The 24,002-nt window shown below is 46.1% G+C and overlaps 7 non-coding genes across 7 annotated transcripts; 4 read left to right on the forward strand and 3 right to left on the reverse strand.

Annotated features, from left to right (window-relative positions):
- Nucleotides 1-2,475: 2,475 nt before the first annotated feature.
- Trnav-uac lies at nt 2,476-2,548 on the reverse strand. Its single transcript has one exon. It is a non-coding gene; the product is annotated as a tRNA-Val (tRNA).
- A 235-nt stretch (nt 2,549-2,783) lies between these two features.
- Nucleotides 2,784-2,855, forward strand: Trnap-cgg. Its single transcript has one exon. It is a non-coding gene; the product is annotated as a tRNA-Pro (tRNA).
- A 7,899-nt stretch (nt 2,856-10,754) lies between these two features.
- Trnav-uac lies at nt 10,755-10,827 on the reverse strand. The gene has a single exon. It is a non-coding gene; the product is annotated as a tRNA-Val (tRNA).
- Nucleotides 10,828-11,062: 235 nt separating this feature from the next.
- On the forward strand, nt 11,063-11,134 carry Trnap-cgg. The gene has a single exon. It is a non-coding gene; the product is annotated as a tRNA-Pro (tRNA).
- A 1,996-nt stretch (nt 11,135-13,130) lies between these two features.
- Nucleotides 13,131-13,202, forward strand: Trnap-ugg. Its single transcript has one exon. It is a non-coding gene; the product is annotated as a tRNA-Pro (tRNA).
- A 601-nt stretch (nt 13,203-13,803) lies between these two features.
- On the reverse strand, nt 13,804-13,876 carry Trnav-uac. The gene has a single exon. It is a non-coding gene; the product is annotated as a tRNA-Val (tRNA).
- Nucleotides 13,877-14,110: 234 nt separating this feature from the next.
- Trnap-cgg lies at nt 14,111-14,183 on the forward strand. Its single transcript has one exon. It is a non-coding gene; the product is annotated as a tRNA-Pro (tRNA).
- The last annotated feature ends 9,819 nt before the right edge of the window (nt 14,184-24,002 follow it).

A 24,002-nucleotide genomic window follows, 5' to 3' on the forward strand; every position in this document is an offset into this window, starting at 1 on the left:
GTGCTACCACCAATGCTAATAAGAGCAGATTGCTAAACCTGCGGGGTTTTCAACACGTAACTGTCACTTGGGCAACACAGGTCACTCAGTGCAAATCACTTGGGACGACTCTGACTATGTGTCCAATCAAAATGGCGGCCATTAATTGGAAAACAACATCCGGGTGCATTCAAGGAGCCACCAGAGAAAACCTGCTCCGACCTTTAAATCAATTTCAAAGAATTCGTTTAATTAATAATTGCCTTTTATCAAAAGCTTATTATACGGCGCAACTCTTTCCACTCCCCACCATGATCGCTGGAAAGATAATGTCAATCGTCACTAACTACCTATGGCGAGGTGAAGTGTTTAGAGTGACTGGGAGAACAGCTACCCTCGATCCCAGCAATGGAGGTCTGGGATTAACGGACATTAAGAATAAGGCCTCGGCTCTTTTCCTCAAACGGACCACTAGTCTTCTCAACGAAAACGCTACCAGCATTACAACTAAGTTATTTGAAATTCTTACACCTGCAAGTCTCCACGCGCCAGTTGATGTGCACAAAATCAATCCCCGCCTTCGTCATGTGCGTACATTTTTCATCGATATGAGTTATATTAATAGCGAAATAACTAATTCGCGGCAGTTAACGGCCCGAGCAATTCTGTGTCTCAAGAAGAAAAATGAAGGGAAGAATAAAATAGAGGAAAAATATCCGCATTACAATTGGACAACTATATGGAAGAATATTAACCTGCGTGTTCTCTCCTCCGACGCAAAAACATCATGGTACAAATCGGTCAACAATATAGTCAGTACCAACGAACGGTTGCACTCAATTGGGATTAGCCAAACAAACCTTTGTCTCAAATGTAATCTCGTCGACACAACAGTACACAGATTCACGTGTGCTGGGCATATGAAGAACTGGCAATGGTTGAGAGACCAATTGGCTTTTCTGACACGATCGTCCACAGACAATTTTCAGCCTCTGATCCTTCTCCGGCCACAGGTACAGTATTTCCCTGCAACCAAAAACAACTCAATTCATTGGTTAATGGGAACATACGTTAGCTATGTTATTAATAACTTAGGAACCGACGATCTCATTGATTTTCATATGTACCTGAAAAATGAATATGATAGAATAGTTAAATATCCAGGCCATAAGCAGACGTACGGCAACATGCTCAAAATTGTCTTTGAGCGACTGGGAGTCGGATAACAGAGAAGAGCAAACAAAAGACTCCGTTTTATACAACAATAATTGGAGCAGAAAAGAACCGTTTATGATTCAGCTCATCTTTACATTTTAAGTACCATATTTAAGTAGCAACAAATGAAGGGAGTCCTGCAATTTATTTCACGAATTTATTCAGAGAAGAAAGTCATTTATTTTACGATTATCCCCAACCAGCAATTCAATTCAATTTTTGCAATTATGAAACCTAGCCAAGATCGGCAATTAATAATACAAAATTCAAAGCACGCAATATAATGGAAATACCGTCACTAGGTGACAGATGAGAGGCGGCATTGAGGCCAGGCCTCAGCATTATTTGACCCCTGCCCTCCTTGCCGACGCTTATCTGACACTGAAATCTAAAAAAAAAAAAAAAAAAAAAAAAAAAAAAAAATGGTGTAACGGTTAGCACTCTGGACTCTGAATCCAGCGATCCGAGTTCGAATCTCGGTGGGACCTTCGTTTAGTCTAAATTTTCTGTAATAAGCGTTTCTCGCCGAGGAAGTAGCAGCGATAGGCTCAGGGGTGTAGTTTCTACGTTTGTATTAAAAACGAGATGTCTACGAAAAAAAAAAAAAAAAAAAAAAAAAAAATGGGGTATGATTCCTGCTTTGGGTGCAGGAGGTCCCGGGTTCAAATCCCGGACGAGCCCTGCCATTTTGACCGTGCTGAAGAGTAGGTGGAACTCAGCCCCGGTTGCAGCTCCTCAATTAAGACTAGACGCCTGTTATAGCACGTGGATATAACAAGAATGCGGCACCAGTAAAGTACGTAGGTGGAATTCGGTAGAAACGCAGACGGTAATTTTGCATGCAACGGAAAACAAGGTTGTCTTCGCGGGATATGTGCACCGTGAGTGGAGATTCAGCTTAATTGTGCGACAGTCTACCCCAACTTACCAGCGACGGCAACAACCAAGGGGTGGCATGTAAGATTGAGCGTTGCTAAGAGTGTCTCATTATTAGTTAGCATCACACTTTGACAGAGCTGTGACAAGGCGAGTAGGGTGAGCTCAGGAAAGCCAGTAGCAAGCGCACTTGAAGTAGCCCTGAAGAACCGGATTATAAATTTTGCCAGCCATAATGGAGCTAGGGGCGTTCTCAGTTACCAAATACCGGTGCAATAAGAGAGCAACAGTATTTGACAGTAAAATGACGCCCTATCCGTCTAGCATACGACATTGCTTGTCTCTGCATACGCGGACGTGAGGTCATCTCGGAAATGAAATCCGAAATATAGATTGAAATTGTTGTGATCCCGCCCGGGATCGAACCGGGAACCTTCTGCGTGTAAAGCAGACGTGGTAACCGCTACACCACGGAAACGACGGTTCTTTTCATTTACCACCCGGAGACTCGTAATAGCAACAGTTTGTCATCTGTGTTAGCAAGGGCATCGGCTACGAGCTCCCTCCGATTCGTGAAGTTCCTGTAGTAAAAGACGTCGGTGAAAACAATCCAACCGCGACAGACAGGGAGAATGCTGGCTGAGCTGCAGCCCTACATGGTGAGACCATCAAAGGTGGCGTCATTCACATGCAGTGCGTCTTGGGAACGAATAGGCTCGTTGGTCTAGGGGTATGATTCCTGCTTCGGGTGCAGGAGGTCCCGGGTTCAAATCCCGGACGAGCCCTTGCGTTTTGTACAACGGTGTGGTAACAAATCGCATGGCGGCGGCTGTTTCGCGCATTTCCAGGCCTCCAAGTCAGCGCTAAAATCCGACGACCAGTTTTGAAACCGTATCATGTTTCATTTGACCCATGTGCACCCTGCTGATGGAACGTTTGAAGTTGATATAAATGGTCACAGTAGAGATCGTAGCAAGTGTCTTGCTGAGTGCGACGAAAACGGGTTTCCGCCCGCAATCGAAGCGGGGACCTTCTGCGTGTTACGCACGGCGCCTGGGCTCGGCGGCAGCTGCTGCTCTTTCCTTCCTTACGAGATACCGTCCATTCGCGCAGTCGTTATTGCAAAAGATGTCACCAAAGGCAATCGTTTCGTTAGCGGCACGGTGCCTGGGCTCGGCGGCAGTCGTTATTGCAAAAGATGTCACCAAAGGCAATCGCTTCGTTAGCGGCACGGTGCCTGGGCTCGGCGGCAGCTCTACATGGAGGCACCAGCAGCCCAGCCAGGCCGCCGCCGGCACCGGTGCGCCACAGCGCAAGGAGCCGGCGGCCGCCCTGCAATGCCCCTGTCGTTGCATATTCCACCCGCCCCATGTCCTCTCCATGTCTGACTCACTACCCTAAATGACACTGCAGCCGACGTTCTAATTACTATCGCCTTTGGAAGAACCAAGGCGCAGCATTCTAGTGTCGAACCGGTACTGCAAATTGGGATTAAGCAAAAATTTATTGTGTGGTCGAGCGACAGCCTCGGCTCGCTCTTCCTACATGATCGCTTCTTGTGCGGAATAATTCCTAGCGCGCCGATGGCTTCAGAGTTGGTCTTCTCGAAGTTTTGCTTTCGCACTGCATTCCGCAATCTTTTCGTTATGAGTTGTGTGCTTCGGTTCCCCGACTTTCTGTGTTAAGTGCGTTTGGCTTCTCTTAACCCTTAGCCACCGTTTGCCGAAATTTCCACACTATCATCTGTCGATCTGCAGAGCTCGATGAAGGCATCGCGGCCGTTCCTGAGCTCGTGGAACGGTCGAATCTGTAGTTGTTTCCAGATCTCTCCCACACAACGGCCTCCCAGAAGCTTGGATTACAGAAGTACGCCACTACTCCCAGCCGAGGATTCACGTTTGAAAGCAGAATGACATGAGCTACACGCAGCTCCGATTTTTTTTTGTCTGACCTACTTTGAAAGACTTTGTAGTCGATTTACTTACTACTATCGCTGTTGGAAACCAGGTGATAACCACACAGTATTCTAGAGACGATCAGATAATGAAAATTTAGAATAAGTAAAACAGTATCAAACGAAGTTGTGTGGTGGAGCAGCACATGCAATTCACGCTTCCTAGATAATCGTTACTGCATAGAATAATTCTTTTGTCTGCGGCGTCTTCAGTATCCGTCTTCTGGAAATTTTGCTTGCAGTATATTGTGCAATCTTTTCGTTATGAGTTGGTGCTTGGTTTCCCGATGTTCTTTTGTTTAGTGCATTCGCCTTCTCTTAACCCTGAGAAACCACATACCGAAACTGAGGCACTGCCGGCTGTTCATAAGCAGTGCTCGATGAAGTTATTTCGCTTTTTATTCGTTGCCTTTAATATTCTTCTCATCAGTGGTGAGTGCTGCCTGCAGAAAGCGTTTATCTTGCGAATTCGCGTGAAAGTTTGTGTTCCCTGTGAGGTCAACTACTTGGGATTAACTTGAATACTCCAGACAGGTGGAAGCAGTCAGCCGGCAGCGGCCGTAGCGGTCGGACGCAGGTTGTTTACGCTCTCGCCTGTGGCGGTCGCGTGCTGTTTGGTAAGTGTGCGCTTTGCTGCGTTGTTGTAGTGTGGAGTGATGAATTGCCATCGATTATAATGGATCAACTTATACGGAAAGACACATTGAAATTGAGTTTTGACCCGCACTATGCACGACCAAAGTCCTTTGAAGTTGAGTTATTCATTAGAGACGTTATGAAAATCACTATTGATGATATGGTTGGCATTCACCTATCTATCGTCAGCAGTACGGTCTACCTAAAATTGTTGAGACCCGAGAAGTTCGAGCAGGTCATTCAATCTTGTGGAGGAGTTTTAAAGTTTAACCATTCTGACGGCAATGTTGGTGATGTCAGAGTTTCGCTTGCCGGTCTTGGAGTTAGAACTGTTCGAATATTCGAATTACCCTTTGAAATATCCGCTGACCAAATTAATGCTAAATTGAGGGAATATGGAACGGTCATCAGCAATACGGCAGAAAAGTGGTCGAATATGCACATTTTCCCGGTGTTAAACGGTGTCCGGCAGGTGAAGATTGATATGTTGAAGCACATTCCGTCCTACGTCACTGTGTGTGGCTACAGAGCCATTGTGATTTATGATGGGCAGCCGAGAACCTGTGCGGGATGTGGTTCCACTGAATATATCCGTGCTCAATGTGTCCAACGGCGCGTGGCGCAAATACCGGCCGGTGAGCGTGAGCAGCAGGGCCCGACGTCTACGTTGCCTATATCATACGTCGCCGCCGCCCGGGCTAACGTTTCCTCGGAACCGAGTTTCGATGTTTCGCTAGAGAGTCTGCGCGAAGTGCAGGAAGGCGTCACGCCGATGGACACGAACGACGTACCAACTGTTCCTTCTTCACACACCTCGAAGGGGGGCAACACTCACTCGGAGCAGGGGCACCAGCCGGACACCGACAGTATTCCGGCGGGCGTTCCGGTTCGAGACGACAAGTCCGACGTGGACCGGGTGGAGTCGAACGAGCTGGCTGGCCACCAGCCCCCGCGGTCTCCCAAATCACAGAAGAAACGCCGGCTAGCACATCAAGGGGCAGAAGCAAAGGCGCCAATACTGCGTGAAAAAGCGAACCACGTACGACAGAAACTGACTGAAGAGACTGAACCACCGTTGTCGGCAACCAGCAAAACGACAAAAAAATCCCGGACGGACGAATCGGACACTGATCACGGACGATTACCCTCAGGCGACCCTGCGATAACAGATGCAATGGATCAGAACCCTGTATCTGACGTATCCAAGCTCTCGGATTGCGGTATGCAAGCGGACAGGTTCGTGTGTGATTGGTCGGATGACGTGGAAGAGGGTGGTCGGGAAGAAGATTTCGTAAAGGATCGGCGACGTCCAGATAGTCCGTTATCGGAAGCTCAAGCTGATGTGTCCCACCAGCAACAAACGGCTACCGCCGGCGTCGGCGCAGTGGCTGATGACGTAGACTTCTTTTAGATGATGTTCGCCATTAACATCCATACTCGGCTTATTGTCACCTAGATCTCTGTTTCTCATGCCGTCCTTGCAAGCTTACCGAATTGCGACATTGAACATCAATAAGATCAGTAGCCCACTAAACTTAAAACATCTTCAAGATTTTCTCTATGCCGCTGACAATGATCTCATCATGCTGCAGGAAGTGACCAATATTAACCTTGACCGTATCACAGGCTACAATGCCGTCGCTAATCCTGGACATGGCACTGATCCAGGGACCGCGATCATGGCTAAGGAAGGGATAGTGATGTCACATGTCGAGCGCCTGGCGTCTGGCAGAGGTATAGCGACTACTATCAATACTACTAGATTAATCAATCTCTACGCCCCATCCGGCTCTGGGAGACGCCGACAGAGAGCAGAGTTTTTTAAAGATGACATTGTGCCACTTTTTACACCACCTTCGGAACAACTTATATTCGCTGGTGACTTTAACTGTGTCCTCAGTCCCAAAGACCAGACGCCGAACTTCAATCCGTCCGCCGAGCTTCGCACTCTCATTGAAGAGTTGAATTTAATAGACACGTGGGAGCTTAGACACGGTGACAGGCCCGGATTCACATTCGTTACTGGCCACTCAGCTAGCCGCATCGATAGAATCTACGCATTATCAAATATGAGGGAACATGTTTTGCAGGCAGAGCTATGGCCGACTGTCTTTACAGATCATGTGGCATATATATGTACCGTCAATTTAGCCAAACAAGGGACGTACAGGGCAAGGGGACCCTGGAAACTAAATGTAGCGTGTTTACCAGAACCCGGGTGTCACACAGTCTTCCGCAATACGTGGGCAGCATGCGAACGAAAGTTTCCCGCGTACGATTCTGCCATTACGTGGTGGGTAAGATGTGCGAAACCCGCCTTAACAAAAGCGATGAAGAATTATTCCCGAGAACGATGTGCCTGGCAGAAGCAAACCCTGGAATTTTACTTTCAGTGTTTAAGAGATTTATATCGAGAAGATGCAACAGTAATAGCAAATCGTACGCATATTAAAAGAATACAGGCTACGATTCTAACCCTCAAACGGAAGCAATTGGAAGGCTGTAAAGTCAGGACACGTCTGCAAAACGCTGTACGGGACGAAACGACATCAATGTATCATGTTACTCGCGAACAGAAAAGGGGGCGCAGAAAGATATTGACAGAACTGTACACTGCAGATGGTCGACTCTTAAACCAACAGCGCGACATACGAAACGAGATTTATAAACATTTCACAGCACAGTTCACGGAACACCCAGTGGATATGGCGGCGCAGCACGTCCTTCTGGCACGCCGTTTTGCGACATTGAGCACGGCAGAAGCAGATGGCCTAGCCGTAGTCATAACTGAAGATGAAGTAGGGGACGCCATACGAGGGAGCCCACAGAATAAATCGCCTGGCCCCGACGGATTACCGGCTGAGTTTTATCGAACCTTTCGTCACCATTTAGTTCCAAAGTTGACCTTGGTCTGTAATGATATCTTAAAGGCTGGAAGTGATATCGTAAGGGAATTCTGTGAAGGCATAGTGGTATTGGTACCCAAAACCCCAGCGGGAAAGACAGTCGACAATCTCCGACCGCTTACGTTACTTAATAGCGATTATAAGATATTCGCGCGGGTCATGATGCAGCGATTCAGTACGGTACTTATTACTGTCACGGGGGCCTACCAGACGAGCGTTGGGAACTCTAGAAACATACAGCAGACGTTAAGTGCATATAGAGATATCATAGCTACAGCCGCCGCTTGCGACATGCGATGCGCTCTAGTCTCGTTAGATTTTGAGAAAGCATTCGATAAAATCAGTCACTCATATCTTCTGTGCGCGATGGCAGCAATGAACTTTCCACGGAAAGTTATTGACACTGTTACACTCCTGCTGCGAAACGGTACGTCCAAGATCTGTCTCAACGGACAACTCAGTAAACCTATTAACGTCGCTCGGTCGGTACGACAAGGTTGCCCGATGTCAATGGCTTTGTTTGCAGTTGCTCTTGAACCCTTACTGTTCTCCCTGGCGCAAGACCTTCCGGGAATACGCATACATGGCCAGAAGATCGTATGCCAGGCATTTGCGGATGACGTCAGTTTCGTGGTGACGAAAGACGAAGATTTGGAACGCGCGTTTCAGCTGATATCCACTTATGCAGCCGCATCAGGAGCGAAAGTCAACTGTAAAAAGTCTGGCATTATAGAACTTGGTAGAGGACTCGAACTTGGCAATAGCCAATCACTAAAAAGAATGACAACATTTAAATATCTCGGCATTGAATACACGCGCACCATCCGCTGCACGTCTGCTCTTAATTATCGAAAATTATTGGCACAAATTCGGGCCGGCATACGGCAACATCATTTGCGAAACCTCAACGCCATCCAAAGAGTGATTTTAGTCAATACTTACATTGTTTCTAAAGTGAATTATGTCGCGCAAATCCTACCCATACCAAAAGTCATAGCACAACGAATGCTTGCAGCGCTCGGACACTTTGTCACTAGGGGACACATTTTCAAAGTCCCATTTGCAGCCTTGACGCTCCCCTTGGGAAAGGGCGGCCTAAATCTGACTGATGTTTACCACAAAGCGAAAGCATTATATATCAGCAACATGTACAAACAATGGCAACGATCACCAAATTCCTTAACGGCCCACCTTCTCAATGAAATTGCACCTGCCAGCATGACGCCTCCGGTAAACGTAAGTCACATCCCGACTGCATTTAGCCACTTTAGTACTTTTTTCCTCGAATACAGCTATATTCAAAGCAACATACCTGAGAATGATCTTTACAGGGTCAAAGCACTTTACAGCTGCCTGACGGACAGTAAGCCGCGCAACAGAATAGAAGTGAAGTATAGCGACTGCAACTGGGCCAAGATCTGGGAAAACATTCATGACGCACACTTACCATCGCAGGTGCGGTCTACATGGTACATGGCGGTCAATAGGATCATACCAACAAATTCAAAACTACACATGATCCACTTGGCAGACACTCCGAACTGCGTTCACTGTACTCTCCTCGATACCATCGAACATCGCTTTCTATGCGAAAATGTGAAGGACATCTGGCTTCCATTTGCACGGAAGCTCTCAAGTATGCTGCGTACTGCACCTAGGATGATTACTCCAGCTGGACTCCTCACTCCTGATGCCGTTCCATACCCCCCGGCAAAACGACGAGCAGTCAATTGGCTTCAAGGTCAGACGGTGTATTATATATTATCGGCGCCAGAAAAAAATAAAGAAGACTATTGGCTGTACCTAATAACTCAACACCAGCAACTTCAACGAATAGACAAATATAGAGAAAAGTATGCTTTCTTTCTCCTCCGAATGTTGACGTAGAGAGATATTCCTCCAGGGCGCCGTCGCAGTCAGAAAATTCTGAAGGATGGCCCTTTCACAACTATGTTAGTCGCAATTAGGATTCGGATTGCGGCGATCGAACGGCCACGAATATGCAACGGACGACCCCGACAGGGGTGACGCTTTGGGGGATGATGCCTCTCCTGTCGAGAGCACTGCGAGACTGTTCTACAAGATCCCCGTCGAAATTTGTAGATCTAATATCCAAGTTATAACTTATTCATTTCTTGTTTATTTAATTAGTAAGATTCGTTTATTGAAAAGAAGATGTTTTTACGTTATGTTTGACCTTCTCCTGTCAGAGGAAGAGAAGAGTTGTTCCTTCTTGCTGTGGAAGACTCCAGCATCACAAGTTTATTTTCACACATTCAGTCTCCGTCGGATAGTGATGAGTTTTCTCACATTCCTCCAGAAGATTTCATTTGCTTCCCTTCCCACATAACATATTGTGGCTTAACCAAATAACCACATGGATACAGAAGAGAATCCATTTGTTACATGATTAATTTTTTCTTTCAAAGGAGATTTTTGCCAATGGCGGAGAAGCCGCGCCGATGAAGGCACTTTTGGCGAGCGTGAGGACGGGCTAGAAGGGGTGGATGGAGGCCCGCAAAAAAAAAAAAAAAAAAAAAAAAAAAAAAAAAAAAAAAAAAAAAAAAAAAAAAGGGTATGACGAGCCCTGCCATTTTGACCGTGCTGAAGCGTAGGTGGAACTCAGCCCCGGTTGCAGCTCCTCAATGAAGAGTTGACGCCTGTTATAGCACGTGGATATAACAAGAATGCGGCACCAGTAAAGTACGTAGGTGGAATTCGGTAGAAAGGCAGACGGTAATTATGCATGCAACGGAAAACAAGGTTGTCTTCGCGGGATAAGTGCACCGTGAGTGGAGATTCAGCTTAATTGTGTGACAGTCTACCCCAACTTACCAGCGACGGCAACAACCGAGGGGTGGCATGTAAGATTGAGCGTTGCTAAGAGTTTCTCATTATTAATTAGCATCACACTTTGACAGAGCTGTGACAAGGCGAGTAGGGTGAGCTCAGGAAAGCCAGTAGCAAGCGCACTTGAAGTAGCCCTGAAGAACCGGATTATAAATTTTGCCAGCCATAATGGAGCTAGGGGCGTTCTCAGTTACCAAATACCGGTGCAATAAGAGAGCAACAGTATTTGACAGTAAAATGACGCCCTATCCGTCTAGCATACGACATTGCTTGTCTCTGCATACGCGGACGTGAGGTCATCTCGGAAATGAAATCCGAAATATAGATTAAAATTGTTGAGTTCCCGCCCGGGATCGAACCGGGGTCCTTCTGCGTGTAAAGCAGACGTGATAACCGCTACACCACGGAAACGACGGTTGTTTTCATTTACCACCCGGAGACTCGTAATAGCAACAGTTTGTCATCTGTGTTAGCAAGGCCATCGGCTACGAGCTCCCTCCGATTCGTGAAGTTCCTGTAGTAAAAGACGTCGATGAAAACAATCCAACCGCGACAGACAGGGAGAATGCTGGCTGAGCTGCAGCCCTACATGGTGAGACCATCAAAGGTGGCGTCATTCACATGCAGTGCGTTTTCGGAACGAATAGGCTCGTTGGTATAGGGGTATGATTCCTGCTTCGGGTGCAGGAGGTCCCGGGTTCAAATCCCGGACGAGCCCTTGCGTTTTGTACAGCGGTGTGGTAACAAATCGCATGGCGGCGGCTGTTTCGCGCATTTCCAGGCCTCCAAGTCAGCGCTAAAATCCGACGACCAGTTTTGAAACCGTATCATGTTTCATTTGAGCCATGTGCACCCTGCTGATGGAACGTTTGAAGTTGATTTAAATGGTCACAGTAGAGATCGTAGCAAGTGTCTTGCTGAGTGCGACGAAAACGGGTTTCCGCCCGCAATCGAAGCGGGGACCTTCTGCGTGTTACGCACGGCGCCTGGGCACGGCGGCAGCTGCTGCTCTTTCCTTCCTTACGAGATACCGTCCATTCGCCCAGTCGTTATTGCAAAAGATGTCACCAAAGGCAATCGCTTCGTTAGCGGCACTTTGCCTGGGCTCGGCGGCAGCTGCTGCTCTTTCCTTCCTTACGAGATACCGTCGATTCGCGCAGTCGTTATTGCAAAAGATGTCACCAAAGGCAATGGCTTCGTTAGCGGCACTTTGCCTGGGCTCGGCGGCAGCTGCTGCTCTTTCCTTCCTTACGAGACACCGTCGATTCGCGCAGTCGTTATTGCAAAAGATGTCACCAAAGGCAATCGCTTCGTTAGCGGCACTTTGCCTGGGCTCGGCGGCAGCTGCTGCTCTTTCCTTCCTTACGAGATACCGTCGATTCGCGCAGTCGTTATTGCAAAAGATGTCACCAAAGGCAATCGCTTCGTTAGCGGCACTTTGCCTGGGCTCGGCGGCAGCTCTACATGGAGGCACCAGCAGCCCAGCCAGGCCGCCGCCGGCACCGGTGCGCCACAGCGCAAGGAGATGCGGCCGCCCTGCAATGCCCCTGTCGTTGCATATTCCACCCGCCTCATATCCTCTCCATGTCTGACTCACTACCCCAAATGACACTGCAGTCGACGTGCTTATTACTATCGCTTTTGGAAGAACCAAGGCGCAGTATTCTACTGTCGAACCGGTACTGCAAATTGGGATTAAGCAAAAATTTATTGTGTGGTCGAGCGACAGCCTCGGCTCGCTCATCCTACATGATCGCTTCTTGTGCGGAATAATTCCTAGCTCGCCGATGGCTTCAGAGTTGGTCCTCTCGAAGTTTTGCTTTCGCACTGCATTCCGCAATCTTTTCGTTATGAGTTGTGTGCTTCGGTTTCCCGACTTTCTTGTGTTTAGTGTGTTTGGCTTCTCTTAACCCTTAGCCACCGCTTGCCGAAATTTCCACACTATCATCTGTCGATCTGCAGAGCTCGATGAAGGCCTCGCGGCCGTTCCTGAGCTCGTGGAACGGTCGAATCTGTAGTTGTTTCCAGATCTCTCCCACACAACGGCCTCCCAGAAGCTTGGATTACAGAAGTACGCCACTACTCCCAGCCGGAGATTCACGATTGAAAGCAGAATGACATGAGCTACACGCAGCTCCGATTTTTTTTTTTTTTTTTTTTTTTTTTGTGTCTGACATACTTTGAAAGACTTTGTAGTCGATTTACATACTACTACCGCTGTTGGAAACCAGGTGATAACCGCACAGTATTTTAGAGACGATCAGGTAATGAAAATTTAGAATAAGTAAAACAGTATCAAAAGAAGTTGTGTGGTGGAGCAGCACATGCAATTCACGCTTCCTAGATAATCGTTACTGCATAGAATAATTCTTTTGTCTGCGGCGTCTTCAGTATCCGTCTTCTGGAAGTTTTGCTTGCAGTATATTGTGCAATCTTTTCGTTATGAGTTGGTGCTTGGTTTCCCGATGTTCTTTTGTTTAGTGCATTCGCCTTCTCTTAACCCTGAGAAACCACATACCGAAACTGAGGCACTGCCGGCTGTTCATAAGCAGTTCTCGATGAAGTTATTTCTCTTTTTATTCGTTGCCTTTAATATTCTTCTCATCAGTGGTGAGTGCTGCCTGCAGAAAGCGTTTATCTTGCGAATTCGCGTGAAAGTTTGTGTTCCCTGTGAGGCCCACTACTTGGGATTAACTTGACCGCTCCAGCCAGGTGGCTCGTTGGTCTAGGGGTATGATTCCTGCTTTGGGTGCAGGAGGTCCCGGGTTCAAATCCCGGACGAGCCCTGCCATTTTGACCGTGCTGAAGAGTAGGTGGAACTCAGCCCCGGTTGCAGCTCCTCAATGAAGAGTAGACGCCTGTTATAGCACGTGGATATAACAAGAATGCGGCACCAGTAAAGTACGTAGGTGGAATTCGGTAGAAAGGCAGACGGTAATTTTGCATGCAACGGAAAACAAGGTTGTCTTTGCGGGATATGTGCACCGTGAGTGGAGATTCAGCTTAATTGTGCGACAGTCTACCCTCATCTTACTAGCGACGGCAACAACCAAGGGGTGGCATGTAAGATTGAGCGTGGCTAAGAGTTTCTCATTATTAGTTAGCAGCACACTTTGACAGAGCTGTGACAAGGCGAGTAGGGTGAGCTCAGGAAAGCCAGTAGCAAGCGCACTTGAAGTAGCCCTGAAGAACCGGATTATAAATTTTGCCAGCCATAATGGAGCTAGGGGCGTTCTCAGTTACCAAATACCGGTGCAATAAGAGAGCAACAGTATTTGACAGTAAAATGACGCCCTATCCGTCTAGCATACAACATTGCTTGTCTCTGCATACGCGGACGTGAGGTCATCTCGGAAATGAAATCCGAAATATAGATTAAAATTGTTGTGTTCCCGCCCGGGATCGAACCGGGGACCTTCTGCGTGTAAAGCAGACGTGATAACCGCTACACCACGGAAACGACGGTCCTTTTCATGTACCACCCGGAGACTCGTAATAGCAACAGTTTCACTTCTGTGTTAGCAAGGGCATCGGCTACGAGCTCCCTCCGATTCGTGAAGTTCCTGTAGTAAAAGACGTCGATGGAAACAATCCAACCGCGACAGACAGGGAGAACGCTGGCTGAGCTGCAGCCCTACATGGTGAGGCCATCAAAGGTGGCGTCATTCACATGCAGTGCGTTTTCGGAACGAATAGGCTCGTTGGTCTAGGGGTATGATTCCTGCTTCGGGTGCAGGAGGTCCCGGGTTCAAATCCCGGGGAGCCCTTGCGTTTTGTACAACGGTGTGGTAACAAATCGCATGGCGGCGGCTGTTTCGCGCATTTCCAGACCTCCAAGTCAGCGCTAAAATCCGACAACCAGTTCTGAAACCGTTTCATGTTTCATTTGAGCCATGTGCACCCTGCTGATGGAACGTTTGAAGTTGATTTAAATGGTCACAGTAGAGATCGTAGCAAGTGTCTTGCTGAGTGCGACGAAAACGGGTTTCCGCCCGCAATCAAGCCGGGCACCTTCTGCGTGTTCGGCACGGCGCCTGGGCTCGGCGGCAGCTGCTGCTCTTTCCTTCCTTACGAGATACCGTCGATTCGCGGAGTCGTTACTGCAAAAGATGTCACCAAAGGCAATCGCTTCGTTAGCGGCACTTTGCCTGGGCTCGGCGGCAGCTGCTGCTCTTTCCTTCCTTACGAGATGCCGTCGATTCGCGCAGTCGTTATTGCAAAAGATGTCACCAAAGGCAATCGCTTCGTTAGCGGCACTTTGCCTGGGCTCCGCGGCAGCTCCACATGGAGGCACCAGCAGCCCAGCCAGGCCGCCGCCGGCACCGGTGCGCCACAGCGCAAGGAGATGCGGCCGCCCTGCAATGCCCCTGTCGTTGCATATTCCACCCGCCTCATATCCTCTCCATGTCTGACTCACTACCCCAAATGACACTGCAGTCGACGTGCTTATTACTATCGCTTTTGGAAGAACCAAGGCGCAGTATTCTAGTGTCGAACCGGTACTGCAAATTGGGATTAAGCAAAAATTTATTGTGTGGTCGAGCGACAGCCTCGGCTCGCTCTTCCTACATGATCGCTTCTTGTGCGGAATAATTCCTAGCTCGCCGATGGCTTCAGAGTTGGTCCTCTCGAAGTTTTGCTTTCGCACTGCATTCCGCAATCTTTTCGTTATGAGTTGTGTGCTTCAGTTACAAGACTTTCTTCTGTTTAGTGCGTTTGGCTTCTCTTAGCCCTTAGCCACCGCTTGCCGAAATTTCCACACTATCATCTGTCGATCTGCAGAGCTCGATGAAGGCCTCGCGGCCGTTCCTGAGCTCGTGGAACGGTCGAATCTGTAGTTGTTTCCAGATCTCTCCCACACAACGGCCTCCCAGAAGCTTGGATTACAGAAGTACGCCACTACTCCCAGCCGGAGATTCACGATTGAAAGCAGAATGACATGAGCTACACGCAGCTCCGATTTTTTTTTTTTTTTTTTTTTTTTGTGTCTGACCTACTTTGAAAGACTTTGTAGTCGATTTACTTACTACTACCGCTGTTGGAAACCAGGTGATAACCGCACAGTACTCTAGAGACGATCAGGTAATGAAAATTTAGAATAAGTAAAACAGTATCAAACGAAGTTGTGTGGTGGGGCAGCACGTGCAATTCACGCTTCCTAGATAATCGTTACTGCATAGAATAATTCTTTTGTCTGCGGCGTCTTCAGTATCCGTCTTCTGGAAATTTTGCTTGCAGTATATTGTGCAATCTTTTCGTTATGAGTTGGTGCTTGGTTTCCCGATGTACTTTTGTTTAGTGCATTCGCCTTCTCTTAACCCTGAGAAACCACATACCGAAACTGAGGCACTGCCGGCTGTTCATAAGCAGTGGTCGATGAAGTTATTTCGCTTTTTATTCGTTGCCTTTAATATTCTTCTCATCAGTGGTGAGTGCTGCCTGCAGAAAGCATTTATCTTGCGAATTCACGTGAAAGTTTGTGTTCCCTGTGAGGTCCACTACTTGGGATTAACTTGACTGCTCCAGACAGGTGGCTCGTTGGTCTACAGTTCCGTTTCAGCCGCGCTCGCGAGTGGCCGCTGTTAACTGTTGCGCTGCACTTCAGTGTTTACATCGCTGTACGTGTGCTTCGCCGAGTGCCGTCCGTCCTTTAATCTCCGTGTTCGTTCCTGTTCCTTGTGATCTGATCGCTCTTTCTGGCCTTGCTGCTGCTACTTGGAATTTCGGTTGTTTAACCGAAATTGCTTCGCCGGATTAACCATGGCTACAAACCTCAGGAAGAATACTCTGGTATTTGCTTTTGACAAAGAATCCCGTCCTGTTCAGCCGACATCCCTGGAAATAGATGACTGGATTACACAGGTAATTGGTCTAAATTCTGAAACCGTTCATACCTGGCAACTGGATCAGGAAAAATACTGTGTTTTTGTCAAGTTAATCAGTGCTTCGACTGTTGATAAAGTGTTACGAAAGTGGGGCTATGAAGTAGATTTTGTGCATAGGAATGGTTATAAAAGTAAGGTTTCCATCTATAGAGCGGACATTCATTACAAAACCGTTCGTGTCTTGAATCTCCCCATTGAAAGTGAAAATGTTAAGATTAAGGAAGCTCTTTTAAACTATGGAGACGTTAAATCAATTGCAAATGAAAGATGGTCGCCTCGCTTTAAACTGCAGTGTTTTAACGGGGTCCGCTGTGTAGAGATGGACGTTAAGACGAATATTCCGTCTCACATAACTGTTTGTGGGTATAAGGCACAAATTGTTTATACAGGTCAGGAAGCTACATGTCATATATGTAACGAAACCGGCCACTTCAGACAGGAATGTCCGCGGCGAACTGTTGTGCTTAAAAGTAATTTGATACAGCGTCAGAAGCTTACCTTAAATGATCTGTTACCAAAGAATAGCCCGGAACAACTGGTTGAGGATGTTAACGCAGCGGGACAAGCTGATGTCTCCCTTCACGATAACAGTCAATTTCCCCCGTTAACAACAAAAGGAAACCCCGTTGCCACTACTCGTGAAACTGAAATGCAACCGAAAAAACGACCTCTGGAGATAACTGATAGTTGTTCAGAGGACGAGCTGTCTTGTCCCACTCCCTCACTTCGCAAGCAAAAACAGTGCGATGAGAAGGCTGAGGAACCTGAAGGCAAAATGCGAATGGAAACTAATGAACAGATAGATAATACACATACGGTACCAGAAAATGGAAGGGGTGTAAGCAGCATTAATTTGCAAGAAACAACAGGTGCAGTAGCCGATTGCAAAGATCAGAATCTATCTGTTAATAAACAAATTCAGGGAGAGGATGCAAAACTGCAGTCTCCATTTGTTTCCCTAGATCAGAAAGTGAGTGAAATTAATAAAGAACGAGGAAGTGGTGGCCAAACTGAAATCACGGTCAACACCTCAGGGCAGGCGCCGGCAACCGAAATTGCTAAAGCGTCTGCTGCTGCTCCAGATAAGCCGCGAAGTAAAATACCGACGCAACCAAATGAGAATGTAGCTCGTAACCAAGGGAAGGGAAAATCCAGTAGGGGCGACCCAAGCCCAAAGAATGTTCAGTCCGAAACGGTCGTACACGAATCACTGGAGGAAAAATCAGAAAGTTTACCAGGAAATCAGTCTACTTGCGGTACAAGAGAAAACATCAGAAGTAGAAAAAAACGGGACAGTAACTAATAAACTGATTGAAGTGTTATTCCACGTTCAGCCTTCCGAGAAAACTGTTACAGCTTAACTGAACCCTGAACCACAGTAAACTAAATTAGTTCAACAAAACAACTACATAGTGACAGCACAATGACGCAATCTTATTCTGTCACCACTATAAACATAAATAAAATCACGACTGGTTTGAAATTATCGGCCCTTAAGGAATTTTTGTACGAATCTGCGACTGATATTGCCCTGTTACAAGAAGTTCTAATTTCGGATTTGGTAATTCCCGGTTTTGTCAGTTACATAAATGTGTCTCCCGAAACAAGTGTTGGAACAGCTATTTTGGTAAGGGAAGGGATTACAGTAAGCGAGGTGGAACGACTGGAATCCGGAAGGGGAATAGGGCTAAATATCTATGATGTGACTATCATCAACTTGTACGCCCCTTCAGGAAGTTCTCATCGAGCTGACAGGGCACGTTTCTTCAAAGATGACTTGATATACTTGTTAAGGAAATCTCCAAGACAGTTATTACTTGGAGGTGATTGTGTTTTAAATCGAAAAGATCAGTTACCTAATTTTAATTTCTCAGTTGAACTAAAACAACTAGTTACTGGTTTAGAGTTAAAGGATATATGGGAAACCAAATACCCCTCCACTGTTGAGTTCACTTATGTCACGGCAACATCACGTAGCAGGATTGATAGACTATATATTTCTAAAAGTCTTGTAACTTCCGTGACAAAAGTAGAAACCATTCCTACGTACTTTTCAGACCATTCAAGTGTCTTAGCTTGCATAAATCTAGCAAGGAAGCCGGTTCGCCGATTCAAGAATCAGTGGAATTTGAACACTTCCTTGTTAGTTAATCATGATTTAGAAGATCTGATTAAAGAAACATGGGCAATATGCCTGCGAGCCCGTAGTAGATATACCACTGCTATTGACTGGTGGGTTAAAATGGCAAAGCCAAAGTTGAGGAAAGTTCTTATTCAATACAGTGGCCAGAGCGCAAGGGAAATGAAATGCACTATAGAGTATTACTATTCCGTTTTGAGAGATCTATATGATCAAGTCTCAGCAGGTTCCTCACTTCGGATAGCAGACATAAAAAAAGTCAAAGCCAAATTACTTAATATCAAGAGAAGTCAAATGGAAGGGTTGAAAATAAAATCGAAGGCAAATTCGGCGTCAGCAGATGAAACTGCTTCCCTATATCACTTAGTGAAGCATACGAAAAACGGGAGAAGGACTTTTATTGAAGAAATTCGAACAAAAAACGGCACGATTCTCAGAACCCAGCAGGATATCATGGACGAGATTTATCGCTATTATTGCGAGCTATATTCTGTACATCAAAGTAGTGATGCTTCCTTGGAAGAATTCCTTGACATCCTAGCCCCACAGCTGACAGAAGATGACAACGAAAATTTTCTCGAGGTTGCCAGTGAAGAAGACGTGTATGAGACTCTGTGCGCCTCGCCACCAAAAAAATCCCCAGGACCGGATGGTCTGCCAGCAGAGTTTTACATCCGTTACTGGCCAATAGTAGGTGCGAAAATCACGGACATTGTAAATGAGGTTATTCAGGGTAAAATGATTCCGGCTGAGTTTAAGGAGAGTAAAATTGTTCTGGTGCCAAAAAATAATGGAAACAAAGACTTAAACAATTTTCGTCCAATTTCACTGCTGAATTCTGATTATAAATTAATAGCTAGAATAATAAACAAGAGAATTTCATGCCTTACAGATAAAATTATTAGTCAACATCAGAATTGTGCGCAAGGCAGAACCATTTTTCAAAATCTAGCGGAATTCAGGGATATCATTGCAATAACTTCTGTAACAAACATAAAGTGTGCTTTATTGTTTTTAGATTTTTATAAGGCGTTCGATGTAGTAAACCATGAATATCTTCTACACACATTGAAGAAAATAGGTTTCAACGATAGGGTTATACAGTTGATTAAGAACATAGCAACTGGAATAAATGCTAAAATAGCGGTGAATTGTCAACAATCCAGGCCGATGCAAATACAACGAGGTGTTCCTCAAGGAAGTCCTCTGTCCATGTCGCTTTTCGCAATTTCGCTGGAACCTTTCCTCCGACATGTCCATGTTACATTAAAAGGCTTAACATTATCAGGAAACAAAACAGTTATAAGAGCCTATGCTGACGATATAGGGGTCATTTTAAGGAATAATGACGAGGTAACCACGCTAGCAACAGTGATTGATTCGTACTGCAGAGCATCTGGAGCCAATGCAAACGGAAAAAAAAGTAAGATGTTAAATCTCAGAGGTTTTGATAATATCAACGTCGAGTGGGCAAAATTAGTCCGACAACATAAAACACTTGGGATCACCCTGACAGCATGCCCTATGAAAATGACTGCTTTAAATTGGAAAGTAGCAGCAGATAAAGTGCAAGGAGCCATTGTAGAGAATTTAACTCGATATATGAACCAAGTTCAAAGAACACAGTATATCAACTCATGCATCCTTGCTAAGGCTTATTATACTGCCCAGCTGTTTCCAATACCGAGAATGATAGCGAGGAGAATAATGTCCAAAATCACAAAATTTTTGTGGAGAGGTGAAGTGTTCAGAGTACCTGCTAAAGTAGCCACTTTAGATCCTAAAAATGGTGGACTAGGATTAACTGATATAACGGATAAAGCCTCTGCTCTTTTTATCAAAAGGCAAGTTAATTTAATAAGAGACTCGCGAGAAAGCATAACCAGCCAACTTTACGAGATCATTAAACCTCCAAGCCTGCTTCCCGCGATTGACGTGCAGAATATCAACAGTCGCTTACAGCACGTGAGGATTTTCTATGTTGAGTTTAGTTATGTCAGTGTCGAACTCAGGCAGTCCCGACACTTAACATCGAGAGACATAATGCGGGAACGAAAGAAAAGCGAAGGAAGAAACAAAATAGAACGACAGTTTCCAAACATTGAGTGGACTGAGATTTGGAAAAACATTAGTTCAAATGTGCTCACGTCTAATATAAAAACGTCATGGTACAAGACAGTTAACAACATAGTTAGCACCAATGAAAGACTGCACGCAATCGGACTCTGTGAAACAAATTTATGTCAACAATGCCATCTAGTTGACACAGTAATTCATAGATATACTTGCAGTGGTCACATGTATAGTTGGAAGTGGATCCGGGAGCAAATAGCTCTGATTACAAGAACATCCCCTGAGTATATATCGCTGTCATTGATACACAGGCCTGAAGCACGCTATTTCCCAGAAGCAAAAAAAACGCTGTGTACTGGTTGCTGGGAAATTTTGTTAACTACGTCCTTAACAAATTAGGATCCGATAGCATCATAGAGTTCAAGGTACACATGCTGTGTGAGTTCCACAAAATTAGAAGCTATTCGAATCACAAGGAAAAGTTCGGTAATATGCTAAAAATTGTATTTGAAAGAATGGGCATTGGTTAATATAAAAAAGAAGACTGTGTTGACAGTGATGTATTGTAGTTACCTTAAGGATACTATTTTTAAGATTTTACAGTATATTTATGATGTGTGCTTTCTCTATTTCAGAGAGTAGTTTTTTGAAATTTATAAGCTAATGTACAGAACTTAAGTGACATTGAGATTGTGTGTCTAATAGTGCCAAACACAAAACATAAAAGGTGCATTACTGGCTTATACTAGAAATTTGGAAATAGACAGTTTTTATAGAAATCTCCTTATCGATTGGTTAAAACCATATTCAATGGCTGGCACATTGCGCTGTTCATTTTTGCAGTGAAAAGACTGATTATATAGATCTGATCACTTCAAATACTTAGATTCACTTAATGTCCAGAAAGTGTGGTTGGAAGGCTAGTCAACTTTATTATATATCTCCTTTCCGCCATTCTCAAGCATTTATGTTTAATTTAATTCTTCTGGTGAATTAGTCAGTAACACAATCTTCTGTTGTCTTTCCTTAATGTCAGCGCAATTGAAATGATCAAACCGCTTTGTTTAAATAACTACATGTATGTTTAACTTAGAATGTATTTGCAATGTGTAACATTGTTTTTTTAATAAAGGTTTTATAAAAAAAAAAAAAAAAAATGGGGTATGATTCCTGCTTCGGGTGCAGGAGGTCCCGGGTTCAAATCCCGGACGAGCCCTTGCGTTTTGTACAACGGTGTGGTAACAAATCGCATGGCGGCGGCTGTTTCGCGCATTTCCAGGCCTCCAAGTCAGCGCTAAAATCCGACAACCAGTTCTGAAACCGTTTCATGTTTCATTTGAGCCATGTGCACCCTGCTGATGGAACGTTTGAAGTTGATTTAAATGAACACAGTAGAGATCGTAGCAAGTGTCTTGCTGAGTGCGACGAAAACGGGTTTCCGCCCGCAATCGAGCCGGGTCCTTCTGCGTGTTCGGCACGGCGCCTGGGCTCGGCGGCAGCTGCTGCTCTTTCCTTCCTTACGAGATACCGTCGATTCGCGCAGTCGTTATTGCAAAAGATGTCACCAAAGCCAATCGCTTCGTTAGCGGCGCTTTGCCTGGGCTCGGCGGCAGCTGCTGCTCTTTCCTTCCTTACGAGATACCGTCGATTCGCGCAGTCGTTATTGCAAAAGATGTCACCAAAGGCAATCGCTTCGTTAGCGGCACTTTGCCTGGGCTCCGCGGCAGCTCTACATGGAGGCACCAGCAGCCCAGCCAGGCCGCCGCCGGCACCGGTGCGCCACAGCGCAAGGAGCCGGCGGCCGCCCTGCAATGCCCCTGTCGTTGCATATTCCACCCGCCCCATATCCTCTCCATGTCTGACTCACTACCCCAAATGACACTGCAGTCGACGTGCTTATTACTATCGCTTTTGGAAGAACCAAGGCGCAGTATTCTAGTGTCGAACCGGTACTGCAAATTGGGATTAAGCAAAAATTTATTGTGTGGTCGAGCGACAGCCTCGGCTCGCTTTTCCTACATGACGCTTCTTGTGCGGAATAATTCCTAGCTCGCCGATGGCTTCAGAGTTGGTCTTCTCGAAGTTTTGCTTTCGCACTGCATTCCGCAATCTTTTCGTTATGAGTTGTGTGCTTCGGTTACCTGACTTTCTTGTGTTTAGTGCGTTTGGCTTCTCTTAACCCTTAGCCACCGCTTGCCGAAATTTCCACACTATCATCTGTCGATCTGCAGAGCTCGATGAAGGCCTCGCGGCCGTTCCTGAGCTCGTGGAACGGTCGAATCTGTAGTTGTTTCCAGATCTCTCCCACACAACGGCCTCCCAGAAGCTTGGATTACAGAAGTACGCCACTACTCCCAGCCGGAGATTCACGATTGAAAGCAGAATGACATGAGCTACACGCAGCTCCGATTTTTTTTTTTTGTGTCTGACCTACTTTGAAAGACTTTGTAGTCGATTTACTTACTACTATCGCTGTTGGAAACCAGGTGATAACCGCACAGTATTTTAGAGACGATCAGGTAATGAAAATTTAGAATAAGTAAAACAGTATCAAAAGAAGTTGTGTGGTGGAGCAGCACATGCAATTCACGCTTCCTAGATAATCGTTACTGCATAGAATAATTCTTTTGTCTGCGGCGTCTTCAGTATCCGTCTTCTGGAAATTTTGCTTGCAGTATATTTTGCAATCTTTTCGTTATGAGTTGGTGCTTGGTTTCCCGATGTTCTTTTGTTTAGTGCATTCGCCTCCTCTTAACCCTGAGAAACCACATACCGAAACTGAGGCACTGCCGGCTGTTCATAAGCAGTGCTCGATGAAGTTATTTCGCTTTTTATTCGTTGCCTTTAATATTCTTCTCAACAGTGGTGAGTGCTGCCTGCAGAAAGCGTTTATCTTGCGAATTCGCGTGAAAGTTTGTGTTCCCTGTGAGGCCCACTACTTGGGATTAACTTGACTGCTCCAGCCAGGTGGCTCGTTGGTCTAGGGGTCAGTCGGCTCTCAGCCGTGGCAGCGTGCGGACGGCCCCGCGCGCCGGCCAGTGCTCCGCTGCAGGCGTTGTTTACTTCCGCGTCGTAGCTTTCAGGCTTGCGTCCGTCCACTGTGAACAACATGTCGAGCGCTTACCGCCGTGCGACCCTTAAAGTTTCCTTCCCAGCTGAACATGCGCGACCTCGTGCACATGAAGTTGAAACGTTCATACGTGAAGAAGTTCGTTTAGATCCTAACCACGTTATCGGAATCCATTTTTCGATCACGAGTAGTGTCGTTCATATTAAAATGACAAACACCGAGGTGTGTGAAGATGTTATTCGCCGCCATGCCAATGGACTTAAGTTCAAATACTCTGATGGTCACGTCGGAGCTGTAACACTTGAACTCGCAGAGTACGGTCAACGCACGATTAGGGTGTTTGAACTACCTTTTGAAGTGCCGAAGGACGAAGTTGTCTCTGCGTTACAACCATACGGTAACGTCATCGGTTACGTAG

This window comes from Schistocerca americana, chromosome 2 (assembly GCF_021461395.2).
Source record: "Schistocerca americana isolate TAMUIC-IGC-003095 chromosome 2, iqSchAmer2.1, whole genome shotgun sequence".
In the NCBI taxonomy this organism is placed as follows: domain Eukaryota; kingdom Metazoa; phylum Arthropoda; class Insecta; order Orthoptera; family Acrididae; genus Schistocerca; species Schistocerca americana.